Below are 19,511 nucleotides of genomic sequence, written 5' to 3' on the forward strand. Positions count from 1 at the left end.
AGCCAGCAGCATAGGGCCTAGCACTGCATGAGAAATGGAGAGTTCCCCTTGCAATGGGTAGGACACAGATCTTTGCTTTTTGGAATAAGTTGATATAATTGGAATGGAATTATAATTATCTTCTTTTGCATGTGTTTGTTTTTTGCATCAGAATAATTCAAATTGATAACAATATGGCATGATGATTTTTTTTTTGAACAGGTAGTTGTGATATGTGCCTATAATTGACACCAAAATTAGTTTCATTATTCTACTGCACTGACATCACATTTTTTTTCACATGTTCAGGGCCTATATAACTGATAATTTGGGAAACACATGTGGAACTTAGAATGACATAACTATCTTTTTAAGAGCCTATGTTAATGAAAGCTAGTTTTCTGCTTTGTTGATTTTCCTCTTGTTGATTCCAAGTTGAAAAGAAAATGACATTTCCCTTTTAACAATTTCTGTGCCAATGAGTCAAATGTGCACAGATTTCACATACATGTATATACCTAAGTACAAGAAATTAGTGTGGCATGCAGAGACTTAAAGGGTGTGTACAGTTCTGGTTGAGGTGAGGATTTAGCTTTTAATGTTTTGCGAGATATTCAGAAACCACTCTATGAGATGTCAAAGAGCATACAATTCTACGGAATCAAAAGTTTATTTGATGAAAATCGGTTTTGAAATGGCCGAGATATCCAAAAACAAGGTGAAACAAAGAGATCCTAATAAAAGGCGTGGCCTGTCGCCTTTTATTATTATCACTTTTTGGGATATCTCAGCCATTTGAAAACCAATTTTCATCAAATAAACATTGAATCCTTCTTAAGATTACATGCTCTTTCATATTTCACAAGAGGTTTCTCATTATCTCACTAAGGAATGTTCAAAACATGAATACCCACCTCAACCACTACTGTACAGTCCCTTTAAGGCATGCAGATGAAGACCTATCTGAGAGGGATGTCTGTCTGATGATGTATAATGTTCAGTGTGATTTTTTTTTTCTTTTATGGCAGAGCAGAAATTTGCACAGAATCACAACATGAAAATTCATGGTTTTAATTCCCATTATACAGAATGTGTGCAATTTTCTGAATTGTATGTACATAGATTTCCATGAATGACATACAATAATGTGGGACGTGACTCAATACCAGTATGTATTGAGTTTGCTTAGTTTGAAATAGGTTGAAATGGTCATCCTATTTCATTTGTAAATGGATGTTATCTTTACTCAAATGATGTCACTGCCATAAGTGAATTTGAAAAATATCATTACTATTAATATCATTATTATTTGTCATTATCATTGTTACCTATATCATTATTACCATTGAAACCATCATCAGAGTTGTTGTAATTGCCATGATAATCGTTATCATGAAAGTTTTCATTGTAGGCGTGTATAGAAAAAAAAAATGAATGTATAGAATGTCTAGGAACAAATATACAAGAGCAAATCATGACGTGAAATATAATCAAAGGAGATAAAATGGTAGATTGTGATGAGAATGGAATGAAGTCTGAAGTAGATTTAATTTTGGAGCTAGAATTAACATCCAATAAATTGACTTAATAGTAATTTGCAGAATGTGCAGAATGCTTTATGCATTGGTATGCTCATTTCCCTTCTGTAAATTACAGCAGGCTTGCACACACACACACACACACACACACACACACACACACACACACACACACAGGGGCTAAACATCCTACCTTCCTCGGCCAGACAGAGATATAATATGTGATGCTATTTTCATGTGAATTGACAAAAAATTGTGCCTTAATTTGAACTTCCTTTCTAAAAATCTGCCAGGCTGAAAGGGAAGCTTACACCCCGTGATGCGCAAGTGTCACCTGTGCCAGGCATCTGGCAGTCAGTCCTCGCTGCCTTTGATGGAGCAGTGCTTTCTCATCTCTTTGCGCGAGGAGAGAATTGCCTTGGGCAATAATGATTCAAAACATTGGACACATTTTTTCCAACACTATTGGAAAGATAATTACACCAATGTCCCTTCCTGCCCCTGTTCTCCACCCTCAACCTCTCCTCCTGGAGGGAGAGAGGCAAAGAAAGAGAAAGAGAAGGAGAACCAATGATGCATAGAGGTTCATTCCTGCATCCATTTCCATGGCAACCAATGTTCATGGATGCATTATTCATCATTTTTTCCTTCATATTTTCTGTCATTGATGATGTAAGAGTTGATACACAATAACAAAAAAACCCAAGATGGGCAAAGCCAGAGTTAACAGAAACTAACTTGGTTCAGTGTTAGTAATCAAACCTTGTCAGTCAAATCCTGTGTCATTAGTTTAGAAGGGAGCATCTGGTATTTTTACTTATCACCAATGTTCCTTTCCATGCATTCCTCCACCAGTAGGTCCTTACTGTGGCTTTGTTTACATTGATGCAGACAATTTTCAACTTCCAAAAAGATGGAATGAGTCATGTATCTGCCATTCATTAGTGCATTTTTTTCTCTCTCTTCAACTGAAAATACAAAGGTAAATCAAAAGTTTCCACTTCACATGATCTTTAGAAAGGGAGGAGGGAAATCAAGAAAACCTTGACACGGCTGTGACTTTGGGCAGGGCCCCCACCAAATCTATCTCAGACTCCGCTTTGTGTCAGAGGTTTGGCATGATCTCCAAAGAGAAGTCAAGCTTGCATGCACACATGCCAGCAATTAACCAGACCTCAAAAGTTCAGCTACATGGGAAGGATTAGCAAGACGCAATGTGCCGTGGTTACCACCTTGTTTGCAGCTTCGTTCTTGCATTGGTGCTCTTTGACTTGGGTCTGCAACTCGCAGCCTAATCCTTTCCACCGCGCGCCAATACGCTTAGATTGTCTTGGTATGAATCTTCCTCTACTCTGGAAAGGTTGGGCTCCTGGGGGAGAAGTGAATTTCCGTATTTAGTCAGGTAAGCCGCTTGGGAAGGCAAAAGTTGTGGGGGAAGTTTGAGCAGTTGTCAAAGCCAACTAAGAACAGGAGTTTGAAGCAGGAAGACTTGCTTGCTGCACTCAGGAGGTCTCTATTAAAACCTTCCCCAAACCCAATTGACTCATCAGGGTTGAACAAGAGGGAAGGATTGGAACCCACTCAAGATTTATGTCTTAGTTAAGATGGATGTTGTGATTGCATTTGATTGGTAGGCTCGTTACTTCCCACATCATCTTGTTTAAGTTTTTGTTCCATATTTGCTGTTAATGAGGTTGCTGCGGCCAGTAAAACCCACCATACACATTTCTTCTTTTTTTTTTCTTTTACCTCTGTGCGTGATAGTGTCAGAATGATGAGCGTATTTTTAGTGCTGAGGTAAATTGGTGAGGAAATGTATCAATGGTGTTGACACTTTTCCCCCTTCTCCTCCTATCATAGCGGCCCTACCCCTGGCAGCTCAAAGCCCGGGAGGAATTCCAGTTTCCGCCTCGGAGGACCTGGTAGTCATTGAGGAGCAGGGTTTCGGGGCTCTGTGGCGCTGGAGCAGGCGGCAGGCTGACGAGCACGAGGGTGTCACAGCCAGTCACTCTCTCTTCTTATCCCTTGGTCTTGGGGAAGGTCAGAGCCGTGGAGGCGTCGGGAAGGAGGAAGTCATTGGCTGCGTTGTTGACAGCCCAGTGCTGGGATGTGATTTGCCGTGCGTGCTAGTGATAATTACCCACTGCACTTGTTTGGTGATGTTGCGAAGAATCGTTGCGACGTATGCTCATTACGCCCGACTCTCGCGTCGCCAGCGTGTCTCTCCTAGGTGAGTCACCAAGACTCTGTAGTCTTCGTCCTTCTCAGCTCTCCATCTGCGCTCCGTCCGCCAGGGCGCGGAGCACCCGGTTTTGCCAGGGCGTATCATTGAAAAAGTGCGGGCAGACTTGATGCAGGGAAAGCCCATCTCTCGTCAGTCTGACCTTCATATGTGTCCTCACCATTGCCTGCTTCACCCCCTGAGATCCCAAACTGGGTAATCCCTTGTTAGCTTAGGAGATGGCTCTGGACTATTTCTACAATGTTTCCAATCTGTCCCAAGTTGGTCTGTTGCTCCCCACTTTCAACCTTGTTTCTCAACACAGCTGTGGTTGTTTTCTCAACAAAGGCCAATCAAAGCCCCCAATAAGCCCATGAAGGCTGCAGCATTGCACCAATTACTGCTCGGACTACATGAGCGTGGGCTAAGAATATTCTCGGAATGATTTCGCGGAATCTCCTTGCCAGGTGACTCTCTCTGTTATGGTCTTTGAAATCTTTTGCATGGTCACATAGATCAAAATTGTTTGATCAATTATTAGAGTCATGACCCTGCATATGAATTCATACTGGCTGCCTTGATTTTTCTTTTTCTTTTCTTTTTTTTGCACATGATATGCTGGCAATTGGTGTGTAAAAGTATGTCATGCTTTGTTCCGAAAGCAGACTTTCATTCTGTACACCATTGAGAAACAATTCCCTTAAAATGTAGTTACCATTTCCTGTGTTTAATGTGATTTAATTGTGCTCTATCTGGACAAATGGTGGAATTGTTTGAAAAAAAAATAATAAAAGGAAATGACATTTGTTCAATGTTTCAAAATTCTAGTTAATCTAAAGCCAAATTTGGGAGCAGTACAATAGGCCTTCCTACATCCAACATCAGCTCAAAAGGCCATTATTAACTCATCAATGGACAATTGATGTCGTTTGTCTTTGACTTGTGGAACAGAGCGGCCTCTCTTCATGCCAACAGCAAAGGCGAGACATGATGTGACCTGAAATAGCACAGGAAGTTGATCCCTGACGAGCCGGGAACCTAGAAGGCCGGCTAAACCTCGTTAAGTGCTCTTTCACACACCTGTACCAAACATGTCACATCAAATTCCAGTTCACCCTATTAATCTACTACCTAGCCACTGTAGGCAGTTCGACCCATTTCATTTTCCTCAAAATAGAAAAAAAGGAAAAGAGGGTTTCATGCCACTCAAAATAAATCTGCAGGCGATAATGAAGCACATTTGTAGAGCTTTTTTTTTCTACCGTTTATTTTCTCTTTTACATAAAGTCTCAGTAATTTTTTTTTTCATTTGTAACAGAGACGAACAATGAATCTTTTTAAATGCCAGCAAAAGGAACGAAAGGTGTATCACACTGACGTCAATGTTATTAATGTTATTGCCCTAACTGAGTAAGACTATCACATATCCAAATTTTTGTATAACAGAGCAAGTGTGTTGAGTTAAGAAAAAGAACGAGGGATTCACACATATTTACATACCCATACCCCACACATGCACACAAGGGCAGATGAGAATAGTTTCGGTAATAGAGTTTTGTAAGATATCTTTGCTATACTCTGTTATACAAATAATTGCACTTCTGAGGTGGAAATCAGGTTTCAAGTTTTGATATTTGTTCCTCTGTTTAAATATGTGTGTGTGGGGGGGGGGGGGGGGGGGGAGTGAAGGAAATAGCATAAACAGGTGTTGGGTCAGTCATGAAAATCCATGATACAGTACTTGGGTGTTTCATTTGTCACAAACATGAATACTTAACACCAGTTCTCTTTAGGCGTTTTCACATCAGCCCGATAAAAATCCAAGCTGGAGATATTTTTTAATACCCCAAGTCAGAAAATAGCGCTCTATTTCGAAACATTGGGCTGATGTGAAAGCGCCTATTGATGATTATATCTTTGAGATGTGGCTCTGAGCGTATTTCAACAGTAAAATGAGATATCTCAAATCCCAGCTAGTCCTGAAACAAATCTTTAACCCTTTGGAGGCCGCCATCTCAGAATGCCAGTGGTAACAATATTTGACAATTTTTAATAAATGAGTGTAATTCATTTTTAACGGACTCTTTAAAGTGACCAAAATATGCTCTTCTTTGGAATGCCTATTTGCATTCATGAGAAGCAGGAAAAATCTTTGTAAATAGCATTGTGTCTTTCTGCTGTTTCTGATGAAAATAGAATTTTCATTGTAAAACGTCATTCTGTGCTTGTCTTTAATGACAGATTGCATCGCTGGAGTAGACCTGCAGTCTGCTCAGGTATCCAGTTTTATCAATATTTGCTACCAAGGATCTTGTAACTAAGATATTCAGCATCTGTTTTTTGTTGAACATATTTGGATATGTGGAGTCTAGTTTACACAAATTTGCTGTCGGCTTAAATTCAAAATATATGCATTCTAGTTTACACATATTTGCTGTTGGCTTGTCTGGCATTCCCTTTGGTAATAAGGTATTTAGTTGCTGAGAACAGTCTTTGCAAAAGAAAAAAGAAAAAAGAAAAAAAAAAGAAGCAGTATAAATGAAATTTGTATCAAATGACTGAAACCATCAATTAGGACTGTCTTTCAATCTAAGAAATGTCAATTTCTTTTCTCCGCAAAAATTACTTAATTCTATGACACTAAATCTCTCAGGGTTGCATTTGTTTTTCTTGTGCACTCGTTTTTTGTGCCAACCTGCAAAGCCATCCAATAGATAGGACCTAATGCAATTGATACGAGAACCAAACATAACAGGAAATACACCTGTGTACACATGCACAGAACTGAGGGTGCACTGAAACCGCAGTTACGATGTTTCACATCTTGAAAAACCTGGAATCCGTTCAATATTGAACCTCTTTTGTGCACCAGGAATAGCATAGGTGTGAATCACGCAACGCAGGTGGCACCAGAGATATTTTATTTGTCTTCTACGACACAGCCACAGGTGTGAAGCAAGGTTGAATGGAGGTTTCGAGAGGGACAGGGGCGCAGGCGCGTGTGAGCCACCGTGAGAATTCCAAGCATTCAAAGCAGTCCTCCAAATTCCTGTTTCCTGTTATGCGAAGGAGATGAGAATTGAGCGGGGGTAAAACTCATGCTTGTTCTTGAATGTATTTTGTCACATCCCTCACTATCAGCGACAGGTGGGATGATAATAGGATTAAAACTGGCAATGTTAGAGTCTGCTGGAAATTAATTCCAAACCCTCTCTCTACGACCTGAATTTGTGTCGGCATTTTGTTTGAGCATGTATGAGCACACAGTGTTATCATGATGAAAATATATTTATATATATTCTTTTAAATGTCAGTATGAGGCCTCTGATAGTGTGTTCTTTTTAATTTGGCTGGGATGAAATCAATCAATTTTTTTTTTAAAGATTTGAACAAAAAGAGATGGCTGGCTACAATCTGATGAAATTTCTCAACAGATGGATCCAATGGCACTTTCTAATTGGTTGAACCTCCCTGGTTGAACAATTACTGATGTGGTCCTATTTTTCACCACAGGAACTTAGTTTGAGTCATTTTTTTAACTGACAGAAAACTCAATGCAATTCTGTCGCCAGAGTATATTTGCATCAAGCTTTATGTTGTTGTTGTTGTTATTTCTGTGTACATATTGAATATATACAATCTGTAAGAAAAATACCGGGGATTGCCTGTTCAGGCGTATTTGCAAAACATGACTGTTCTTCCACAGGGTCCTACATGTACAATACAAAATAATACACTGTAAACACAAAACATGAAAAAAAAAAAACTCATTGAAAACATTTACAGGTACAGTGAGAAAAAAGTATGTAATAATCAAAGATAAGTAAAGAAAAGAAGAGCAAGGAAAAGAAAAGAAGAGAAGATATACCACCAAAAAAAGCATGACGAGCAAAAAAAAGCATGACAAAAAAAAAAAAAAAAATGGGTGCTATACAATTGCTACATCATTGTGTCTGATTTTTTCCCCCACAATGCTCAATCTAGATAATCAAATGATATTGTTTGCAAAAATCTTAACATTGGTGCATTACAACTTTCATTTGGTAATTGATCATACATTGATATTTCCCTTTAGATACTAGTAGTCTTTGCTGCCCCTGAAAGTAGCAGATCAGATTTATAGATCTTGGGGGGGGGGGGGGGTAGTGAATGGACTTGAACAGAAATGGGCTTATTTGATAACAAAATGACAGTTCTTCTGGTAGATACAGATTAGCCATTGATTAAAAGTTGTAGTGCAGTGCTTACATTATAAGTTGGTCTCTTTTGTGCAACCATTCAAGGAAAACATTAGGACTGAAGTATTTTAGGAAACAAAAAAATGCTTTTGTACTGGTCCTGCCAGATTCTGTTGTCAGATTACTGTTTTTTTTTTTAGTTTTCATATAACTGGTATGACTTACAAATGAGAACAACTACCATCCTTGCAGAACTGATGCTGCTACATACAGGCAGGATGTCAGTAACTACTGCAGAGCCATCCATAGGAACTGTTAGCTGATGTTATTGTGTTTGCCAAATGTGGAGTTTATGAAAATATGTGGTTTATTTAAGGCACTTGTAGCAAAGCCTTGCTACTCAATTGCTTTAATAAAATATGATTTGACTTTCTCCATGCATGCACTATTAAGAGTACACTTTCTAAAATCTGCCAAGATTTAAGTATGAGATGGGATGAAAATTTAAAATTCCCCTTTGCTCAGTAACAAAGGAGAAATAATTGTTTAAAGCATTTGGGATTCTAAGTTATCAATATTTTGGGCAAGTATGAAAATACAGTATTTGGATGATACAATTGCATTCTTCAATGTTACCTCCATTTTCATTGATGATGAGTGTCAAATTACTTTGCTCTTTGACCTGGTTGGTAGGTCTTAGTGCTATGTGCTACTGAGTAAAGTGGTATCTTGTTGGCTTGGAGATTAGGTGGCAACCTGGTGACAACTCGAGTCTCGCTGGTTGCGGGGATGTTTCCATGACATCTCCACAACATCTCCTGGAGACTAGCCTGAGGATCTCCAGAGAGTTGTGAGAGAATTGAATATGTTTGACTTTTTTGGAGACTGCGATGTTTCCTTAGTTGCGTAGACTAATTTTGTCTGTTGAGATAACGTCTTCAAGGTATTTCTGTGACCTTGCAGAAACCCATGGTGACCTACCATGGATATGGATGACATCCCCGCATCTGAGACGTCTCAAAGATGTCGCAGCAACATCCCTGCAACTTTCGGGCAAATAAGTTGTCACCTTGTGTGGAGACATCTCATATGTCTCCTCACTTTAAAGTTTCCTTCTTGGTTGGAGTGCGAGGCATTTTTTGTCTTTTAAGTTGCAAATGTTGCATCAACTGATCAGTCACACAATTGCAGCAACGTCTACTCCAGTGAGATAGGCCCTTAGTATTTCATCACAGTAATTTCATCACAGCTTAATGGGGAAGGCAAAGGGATTAATGAAAACTCAGAGAACATGTTCTTGAAACTGAAGTTGACCTTGTGTTATGGAGAGAACAAGACAGGGGTGTCTAACATAAGTAGGTGTTGCTCTTTGGAGAGTTCTGATAATCTTTTATTGTTATCTTTTCAAACATGATACCTGCCTTGGTTTAAAAAAAAATTATGGTAAAGAGCTGTTGTATGATTTTTATGTACTTGTTATGTAAAATAGTTGTGGCTTAGTTGTATATTTTTTTTTTGTATGAGATCAAATAATGCAAGATTGTAGTGCTGCAGAGATTTCTTTGGTTGTCATGGCAACAGCTCAAACATCCCATATGTTATGAGGAATACAATTTTGAATGACTGGATTTGGTGCATGAAAGCTTTTATTTTTCTCCCCCTATCAGACAGAAGGTGACAAGACTCCTCCAAGATTACCAATGTGGTGCTAGCTAGCAGGATGACTCTCTGCACGTCTGCTGTGAATCCGACCCGGAACACATGAGCGACAGAAGGCTGCAAGAAGCAGCCACGACAGCAGCAGCAGATATGCAGGTCATGTGATATCTGTCTCGTGTTTGAAAGTCACATGGTGTCCTGCCAACTGAAGGCACTCTGGTCGGATGTCGTTCGCAAGTTTATAGATGGCTTTTAAAGGTGAGAGAGTTTTTGTTTGTTTTTCTGTTTGTTTGAGGTAATTGACATGGTATGTTGGGAGAGAATTTATTGAAGTCCCATAAAATCGTTATCAGAAACAGTTATCTGCAGAAGCGATGAAAATTTGCCATATTCTGAGCACCATAGCAATTGATAATTCTTTGAGATTCTGAAAAAAATTCTTTGATGTAATATATTTCCTAATAATTCGGTTACTTTTGTTAATGTGTTCATGCCTTAGGATTTTTTTTGTCTATTAAATCAGGAAATATGCAGAAGGTCTTTGTGAGTTGACCTATGGTATATTACTTCTTCATGTACATTTTACCGTAATATAGAGGATTGGTGCAAAATTTTCAAGAAATAAAGTGGAAGGTTTCATGTAAGAGTCTGGGTACCGAGACTATGGGCAAAGAGATGGGCGGCGATTCCTGCGCGGGCGGGGAAGAGTTGGGGCCGATGATCAGCAAAGATCACCTGAGGTAGTCCCAATTTAGCTCCATCTGGGGGATGTTTGGGTCTGCAAGAGTAACAACTCCTGACGGCGGTAAATTGATCCGGGGGCATATTGAATCACCTGGTGTAATAAGCTGAGTGGCTTGTAATAGCTCCAGACCCGCTGGCAACGTTTCGTTCTGTCGGGCAGGTAGGCAGGAGAACGGGCCCGCAGCGTGGACGAACAGGATGCGGTGTGAGTTGATGGAGTTGGTTTAAAGTAAAGGGAAAATAGTGACAGGAAAAAGGAGACAATGAGAGAGAGGGAGGGAGTTTAAGTGACATGGTAATTAACCTATTTGCCTTGCCATTATCAAATCAAACAGTTTTTCTTCGTCAACACGGGAGTGAGTAATGGGGAGAGATGGCACATGAAATGCACTCGCTCTCTTGTCAATTTTGGGCTTTCAGATGCCACCTCTTTTGGGCGGTATATCCTGTCAGAGGTGGGCTGTGGCCTCCGATGGACATGAGTAGACCGCGGGCCTATTGGCTCACCTGGTAATATCAAGCATGTCGCACTTCCTAACAGCTCCGTGCTCCTTGGGAACACGGTCTGACACCAGCCACGATGTCTGTGGCTAGAGGGGTAATTACCGGAGAAGACCAGAGAGGTAGCTGGGTAAGAGTTGTAGTGGGGGAGCTGGAGTTGGAGTATGACTAATGTACCTTAACTCTCTGGCATGATGTCATTTAACTGACTTTCTCAAGTTCACCTGGTTGCTGAGTTTGTCATCGGCCTTGATTTGGTACATGCAGGTGAATTTCCCAAGGGGGGGAGGGGGGGGGGGAGGGGCAGGGGGGAGAGGTATTATATGATAATGTCATTAGGACACTGAAATATCAGTTTGACAGCAGGGCAGTGGGGGGTATGATATGTATGTCCTCTAAAACCTGTCTGCTTATTAATACATGTCATTAATGGGATATCTGGTAAGATTAGGAAAACAAGAAAAGGTAGAGGCATATGCATATTTCAAAATACAAAAGGAATTCGTGTCAAGATAAATGAAGAAATTATGTTATAGCAGGGAGGTGATAGAACTTTCACCTCAAAGGTTATAGGCTCTACAAATAGGTACAAATTAGGGTAATGATAAAGGAGGTCATATTTACTCTCATAGTTGCATGATGTAAAATGGTCCTTGTTTAGTTACATTGAATTATGATATGTTTTGCGTGGCTGCTAAGGATAAACGGTGAATGCTTGTACGCAAGCAACCATGGGACTGGCAGCTCTTCACTAAACTCAAATGAGAATAAAGCATGGACTCAAACCTGGGACCTCGGGATTAGACATCTGTAGTCTTTAATATTAATTTTTTCACAGTAGCAGATAAGTGCATTCAATTAGTACCTTATAGGGCCTTACTGCCATATATTTCATGCGATTCTTATTTTCGCGAGTCAGGGACTATTCGCAAATCTTATCCATATCTGCCGATCTACAGGATATCGTGTAGTTAGTGCAGATGCTGCAGAGGCTGATCTATGCGATAATCTGAGCAGAAATGGCTTGAATGATGACATCATTAATAAAGCTTATTATAGCCTGTGAACTCTGACCTGATATCCCACAGTCCTTTGTCTCACTTCCTGTCACTGTTGTTTGGATTAGTATTCACTTTTGAGGTTTACAGCTAACAGAATAAGTCTACATCTATGTGAGATTGAACACTGCTTTGCACATACATACTTCACTGTAGTCCTATCTATAGAGTTTATGAGCTAGACCAGACTGGTCCACAGCTATTTATCAGTTTTCGTTCAATATTTCTTCATATTTGTAAGCATTATGTCCTATGGGTTATATACCATTGGAAAGCTTACATCATGAAAATATCCTGTATAAACACTATGAATAGTTTTCATTAGAGTGTGTGTGTTTTTTTTTTTTTGTATAAGCATTATCACATTCATAAATGTTGCATTTATAGATAAATATTTGTATCATATGATATCACATAATTCATCATATGATGCCGATTTACATCTTATATTAAAGACCATTACTTTCTCTTTCAGTTGAGATATAGTTTTCTGTAGTTTTCTTCTTATAAGTGTCGGTGACATCACCTTAAATTTGAGACAGCACAGTTTAGTGAACGTGCATGAAGTAGCCTCTGGCTCTAAGAGCTTATCCACTGCATTATGCCACTGGTGGATATGAGTTTACAACTCATGAAATTCTAACTTAGGTCTTGACATGAATGCGACAGTACAAGCATATATTTCTCTGTACATTACTGTCCTTAATGGTCGCAAATTAAACTATGCTTGCAAAATTGTTGGGAAGTCCCAATTTGCGAAAAATTTGACTCACTAAATATATGGTGTATACAGTAGGTTGCACATGTTACATTGCCATAGAAATTTTATATTAGATCCAATCTAATAGGGAACATGAAAAAAAAAATATGCATACAGTACTGAGATTGGAAATGGCACTTCACACAACATACACAGCAAATTATCATTGAATTGATATTTGTATTAAACAAGATACTGGTGCAATAAAATTGCATGATGGACTGCCGCTTCCTTGTTTCCAAGTAATGTCAGTCTTCGAAAATGATGTTGGATGTAATAATTTGTTGTTGTGCTCAAAAAGAAGAAATTTTCTTATTAATGGAAGTTAACCCAGATTTCATGATTGATAGGTTTCCTGGAATACAGTGTGAGTTAACAAATTTGGCACTGTATTACTTCTCAGTATCCTCTCGTGCTCCTCACAAAGTATGGATAGTTTAATAGAGGACTTTAGTCCCCTGATACATTAAATCCCACGAAACAAGTGGTATTATTCCCATTTCAGACTTCATTTCGTAGAGTGCCCGAGGTATTGCTAAAGCAATGCACTTAGTATAAAGCATTTTGCATTTTTTTTGATGAAGAACAACAGAATTTGTCACAGATTTTTATCCCTTGTATCTCCGTCCCCTTTGGTCGGTGGGACCTGTCACTCTTTTCTAATCAGTGCCAATTAAGTTTGTCAGATCAGGTTGAGGCCATTCGGTGTAGCTGTCGTTCTCAGCCCCCGGGGCCTACGGCAGCCAGAGCCCCGATGTCCCCCCCTCGTTCGCCGGCTCGGCAGCCCGGCGGACGCCACCATAAACACTGTCACATTACACCTCTGCGCACGCCTTGATTGCTACCAGCGCAATCTCCAGTCATCAGGAGTGGTAATCTCCATCTCTTTTCCGGGCTTCCTCTTGTCCAACAGCATCCCTCGCGCCTCCCTCCCCCGTCTCTCTCACTGTCTTCCAGACCCACCCTGTGGCATAGGAATACTTTCTCCTTATTCTCCTCTTCTTCCCTCACTCTCTTTTTTTTTCTCTTCCTTCAATCTTCCTCACCTATTCTCTCTCTCCTCTGAATTATGCCATTTTCAAAACTCTCTTGTCATGACAAATGAAAGCCATTGCTCACTCACATCTCTCTCCCTATTTTCTCCTATCTCTTTCTCTCTTTGTCTCTGTAGTCTTTGTTGATTTATATCATTTCTCTTTCCATTGCATTTGTGGACTTCCATCTACCACCAGAATTTCCTGTCTTAAGGCAAACCTGCCTGTGTATATTGCCTCACTGTATGTGGACTGTGGTCTACCAGGAATCAAGTATATGGATATTCGCCTAGCATGTTCATGCTTTTCATACCATTAATTCAGTCTCTGTCTTTTATTCATTGTTTTTTCTTTGTTTTATTTCTTTCTGACACTCTTCCCATCTCTATTCCCTTCCCCTCCCCATCTTTCTCTCTCTATCTATCTATCTATCTTCCCGTCCTCCATATCTCACCAGGATACTCACATCTCGTCGCAATCATCATCACTTACCTCACTTTCATCCGGTGTCTACTCACTCGCTTGCTCCCATCGTCTTCATCTGTTTCTCCTCACTTCCCACTTAGATGTTTTCCTTCGTCATATAATTGGCCCAGCTATGGCTGCTTGTCATAACATCATTTAGCATTAATCGCATTTCCCCCAATAAATCTGTATTAATCATCTATTCATTGAATGAATTACAGATTCATTAGCATACTGTGCAGACCCTTGGATATTTATTTTCCTCCCCCCAAATTCACTGGGAACTGATAGAAACATTTGGTAAAACAATACTTCTTTTTTTCCCCCAATGATTGCAGCGGCTTGTGTGATTAAGCATGATTGACCCATTATTCTGTGTTTTTATTTCTCTCTAACCGTCACGAGGATTTAGAATATTTGATGTTCTCCATGATGATTCACTACGCTCTGGTGATAGTTATCAAGGAGCATGCTTTTAAATTAAAAAAAAGAAAGTGTTCTTATCACATCAGAAGGTCTATATTGTTTTGCACATGCAAGATATCAATTGTATCCATAAAGAGAGTTTCCCTAGTCCTCTCGATTAGGGTCATCTTAAAAATTAGATATGATATCATAGATCATGATGAGTACTTTTTTCCCCTCCTATCTTCTCCTTGTTGTTATATTTTGTATTTTAAAAAGAAAAATGGAAAAGAAAGAAATGTTGAAGAGTATGGCCTGGCATGGGCTTTGTTTTTGTCATATGACAGATACACTGAATAAATTCTATAAATGACAGTAATTATTGCTAGTTTTTCTCTCCATAGAGATCATAGCCATGCTGTAATTCACTCGTATGTAAGTTTTTAGCAAAAATGAGTAAGCAAAAGTCTTCCTTATCCTGATTGTCTCCTTTAAGATTGGACGTCATGGGGACAAAATTCTGCATTATATCATGACAAATTCTTTAGGGAGTACCTCAATGAGGTCCTCATGCCCTTAAACAGCCATAGTGACATTTGGATTCTCACGCAATTACAAGTATCTAGCTATAATTTAAATATAAAGCTCATCATTAGATGGATCTTTGGATGATTTCCTAGTATGTTTGCTGTAAACACAAGCATATATTTTTTAGGCTTGTGTAATCCCAACAACATGCATTCTCCTTTGCCATGCGTGTATGGGGTACAGAAGCTGTTGAAGATGAGTGACCAATAATTCTATCACAATGAAATCAAAAGACATAACTGGAGATTAGTCTTAAACTGAAAAGTGTGACAGGTAAAACCATTTACCCCACTCTTTGTTCATGTACCTGCCTTATGAGGCTGCCACATCTCCTTAGAAACTCACAAATAAATTGTGTGTGTTATTTATTGTCATCATTAAATTGTTAATTGGATGGAATGTTTGTCACTGACTGTCTCTCACAAAATACTTCCCTTCAGCCTACAAACACCATGTCTTCTTTGAAATCAAAGCTCTGTTGTTGTTTTTTAAAGTATTACACACTCCCTCACAGGTGCCCGTGCCTCTCCACCAGTGTGTGTCTGTGGTTGTAGACTAGCGACCACAATGCACTCCGTTGCTCCAGCCGGGCGCCTGAGAGTCGGCCACTGGGCCAGACAAAACGTTTATCCAATCTCGGTAACGGAGTACCAGGTGACAGGCCCCTAATGGTGCATCACGGTCTCTCCACCTCTCCCCTCTTCCTCCCTCCATGGCGTCATCGCTGGTGGTGGTGCGTGGGTCCTCCTCTGTCTGTCCCCTCATCATCTCGTCAACATGAACTGATTGGTTCTTAGAGATAGATTTAAGAGTATTATCCATCTCTTGCACATTATGCTCCTGAGGAGTGAAATTGAGTTCGATGTTTCACCAGGAAAACTTGATTTGACAGGCGATACCTCAAGGTTTTTGCATTTAAGCATGTGGGAGTAAAGAGGACTTCCTTGTCCACCAGCTTTGAGCACTTATCAATGAATTGTAGTATCTGCAAAATGGTAAATATTTCATAGAATAATGAAAGTCATTTACATTTGCATTTTCTTTGTTTGTCGAAATTGCTTCATTTTTTGGCACCTTTGTCTTTGTTTTTTCTTTTTAACAATTTTTTTTTTGATGCCCTTCATTGACATGACAGACTTGACTGACCCAAGTGACCATCCTACTGTATCACCAGTAACCATTGTAATTTCACCTCTCATTCTGGTTAGTCTAAGTATTTGATTCTTTGGCACCTTGTAATTAGTGGTAATTCTTTGAATCCTTTTTTTTCCCTTCTTTGTCATCAACACATCTTTACATATGTGTAAGTGAATATTTAGCAATATATCCATTGCCTATCGATAGTGAACTTACCTTCATCTTATTGGCCAGATCAAACAATCTTTGACACAATCTTTGTAACAAGACATCTTCCACCTTCGCCCTCCCTTTTCAGCCGGCTGCAGGGAGGATAAAAGTCTGTATGACATGAAATAATCCTGTCGTATGTGACAGGATTCACAAGGATGACTACATTATCCTTGCCTGCAGTAATTGCAGACTGTCTTCTCGTCTGTTTAGCTCATGGCTCGATCAGCTACGGGAGATGGAGCCAGTGCTGTGGCAAGATTTTTTTTTTAAAGAAGGAGATCTGTTTTTGTTTTTGCTATGTTTTCTCCATCAAATGATTTGATTGAGCTTTATGTGGAGCCATGCTTTACCATGTGCAACATCTAGCTTTTTAGAGAATTTGTTCCCTTGGAAGACATGTTTCGTGGAGTCAACGACCCAGCACGCTGTGAGGTTACTTGTAAGAAAAAGGGTGTCTTCAACAAAAACTGTGTGCTTTATATGTCACTTGTCTCTCTCTCTCTCCCTCTTTCATTCTCTTTCATATGTAACCTTCACAAAGTCATGTACCTTACTGGAATCAGTGTAGGTCAGTGCTACATGTATCAAATTTTCGAATGGTGCAACTTATACCTGATGAAAATATACACATAAGGGTATACAGGTTTGACGGTGTATTTTTGTATAGAATTTAAGCAAGTAAAATGTTTGAAGACCTCTCTACTAGAAATACACTGTGTGTGAGTGCATGTGTGTGATAGATATTTTATGAAAACCACAGGCACAAATCCCAGAAAAAAGAAATATCTATTTTTAGAAATACCTTAAAGGGACTGTACAGTACTGGTTGAGGTGGGTATTCATGTTTTGAACATTCCTAAGTGAGGTAATGAGAAACCTCTTAAGAAATATGAAAGAGCATGTAATTTTAAGAAGGATTCAATGTTTATTTGATGAAAATTGGCTTTCAAATGGCTGAGATATCCAAAAAAGTGATAATGATAAAAGGCGACAGGCCACACCTTTAATAAGGATCTCTTTGTTTCACATTGTTTTTGGATATCTCAGCCATTTCAAAACCAATTTTCATCAAACAAACTTTTGATACCCCTTAGAATTGCAAGCTGTTTGACATCTCATAGAGTGGTTTCTGAATATCTCGCAAAACGTTAAAAGCTAAATCCTCACCTCGACCAGAACTGTACACACCCTTTAACGTGGGTTCATCCTTATTTGTTTTTGTGTGTTTAGCAAAACAGAACACTCTGTTTGTTGCTTGTTTCAATGGTGTACTTTTCATCTAAATATTGCATTTTGATGTCAGGTGTGCATTGATATTTTTCGGCTTTAATTACGGCAATGGATATCGACTCTTTTGTCACAAGAAAAGGAAACGATAATCATAGCTTCCCAAGAATAATGAGATGATGGAGAATGCATTCTGAATCAGTTTCCGTAAGTTTATCTGAAGGGTGCCTGCCTATTTCTAGCAAGCTGTGTCCTCTATTCTGTTTTGAACCTTAAGGTCATCCCGTGACTCCTAAGGACACCTTTAAAATAGCTCTTTACCCCTCTTCCTCTTTATTCCCCCCCCCCCCCCCATCAACCAATCTTCTGGGCTTCCTTAAACAGGTGCACCTCAGAACTCCACTCCTCTACCCCGTATTCTTTCACCCCAGCTTTCCTGCACCTGGCTGACAGATGTCCGTTCCTTTTGTCCAATCAAGAGGCAAGAGCCATCCCTCATGAATAATCATGAGCTCTGGAAGATGAGTGCACACAACCATACACACACACATGGTCACACAACTTCACACTCTCTTACACCTGCACCATGCACAGCCCTTCTTATTTCTTGCCCTTCTTTTTTTTCTTTATGTTCTGGAAAAAAATAGTTGCTGGTGGTCCTATCACCCATAGTAAGAAAAAAAAAGTACAATTCAATTTTTTCAACAAACTTTTTTCTTCACCATCCTGCAACGAAAGACTGGCATGATCACTTAACACAATAGATATTACACACTGCAAAAGTTAACTTGGTACCTGGAACTTCATGCAACAATTCAATTAATGTAATTAAATTTGCTAATGCTTTGCTTGTTTAAACAGGTGTGATTATATTATATATATTTGCAGTTAATTAAGTGATATTGCTATTTCAGGTCACTTGAAAATTGCCCTGCCAGTGAATATTTATTGTAAACAGAAAGGCCATGTATGGCATGTACTTTGGTGCTCACAGCAGCTTGTTGTGGGAAATGATTCTCGAAGCAGGTATTCCACGGGTTGGTCTTCACCCAATCAGATGTTGGGATGAGTTGAAGCGGAGAGCTTTGCATGCTGGGATGGCACGACCAGTGGAGTCTCTGGCGCTATTCTCATGGTGCCCAGATGTCAGCTGAGCCATTATGATCAATCATTTGGCAAAGTGTCTCTTTTTGAGCTGCAGTGATTCAAAAGAGAGAGCAAGGGAGTGAGAGAGAGATAGAGATATATAGAGAGTGAGGGAGGGGGAGGGAGACCTACTTTTCCTCAAAATCATTCAATATATTAAAAGGAAAAGGATTTAACTCCTTTGTTACTGCTAGCATTCAAACTATGTAGTGTTTTTAATAGTATTTTGACTTAGACATCGCGAGAGGGTTAAACAGGCCTCAGAATACTACACAGCATGGCATGTGGTGGGAAAAATGCCACCAGTTATCTTTAGAGAGGATGCACAGCTAACAATTGTTCAATTTGTCTTATCTCGTCTTTTCTCTTCAGCGTCTTCTTTGAAATGGCATACGTAACTGGGACTTACCAGAACCTCAGCTGAGGCAGGGAGTAGTGCACCTCCCTGGCCGAGGCAATGACAATGGGGTATCACAGCCCCCACCCTGCATACCTCTACCCATCTTCTTCAAGCACCTTCCCCCCTCCTCCCCATCTCTTCTCCCCTGTCTTCTCTCCCTTGTACTCCTCCTCCTCCTCCTCCTCCCGGACCCCGCCAGGACACACATCACCGAATTCCCAACAGCCCAGTGTAATAACCCAGTGATAGCTGCCATCT

Source organism: Diadema antillarum, unplaced genomic scaffold (genome assembly GCF_040938485.1).
Source record: "Diadema antillarum isolate AM-2024a unplaced genomic scaffold, OU_Dant_1.0 scf00000167, whole genome shotgun sequence".
NCBI lineage: Eukaryota > Metazoa > Echinodermata > Echinoidea > Diadematoida > Diadematidae > Diadema > Diadema antillarum.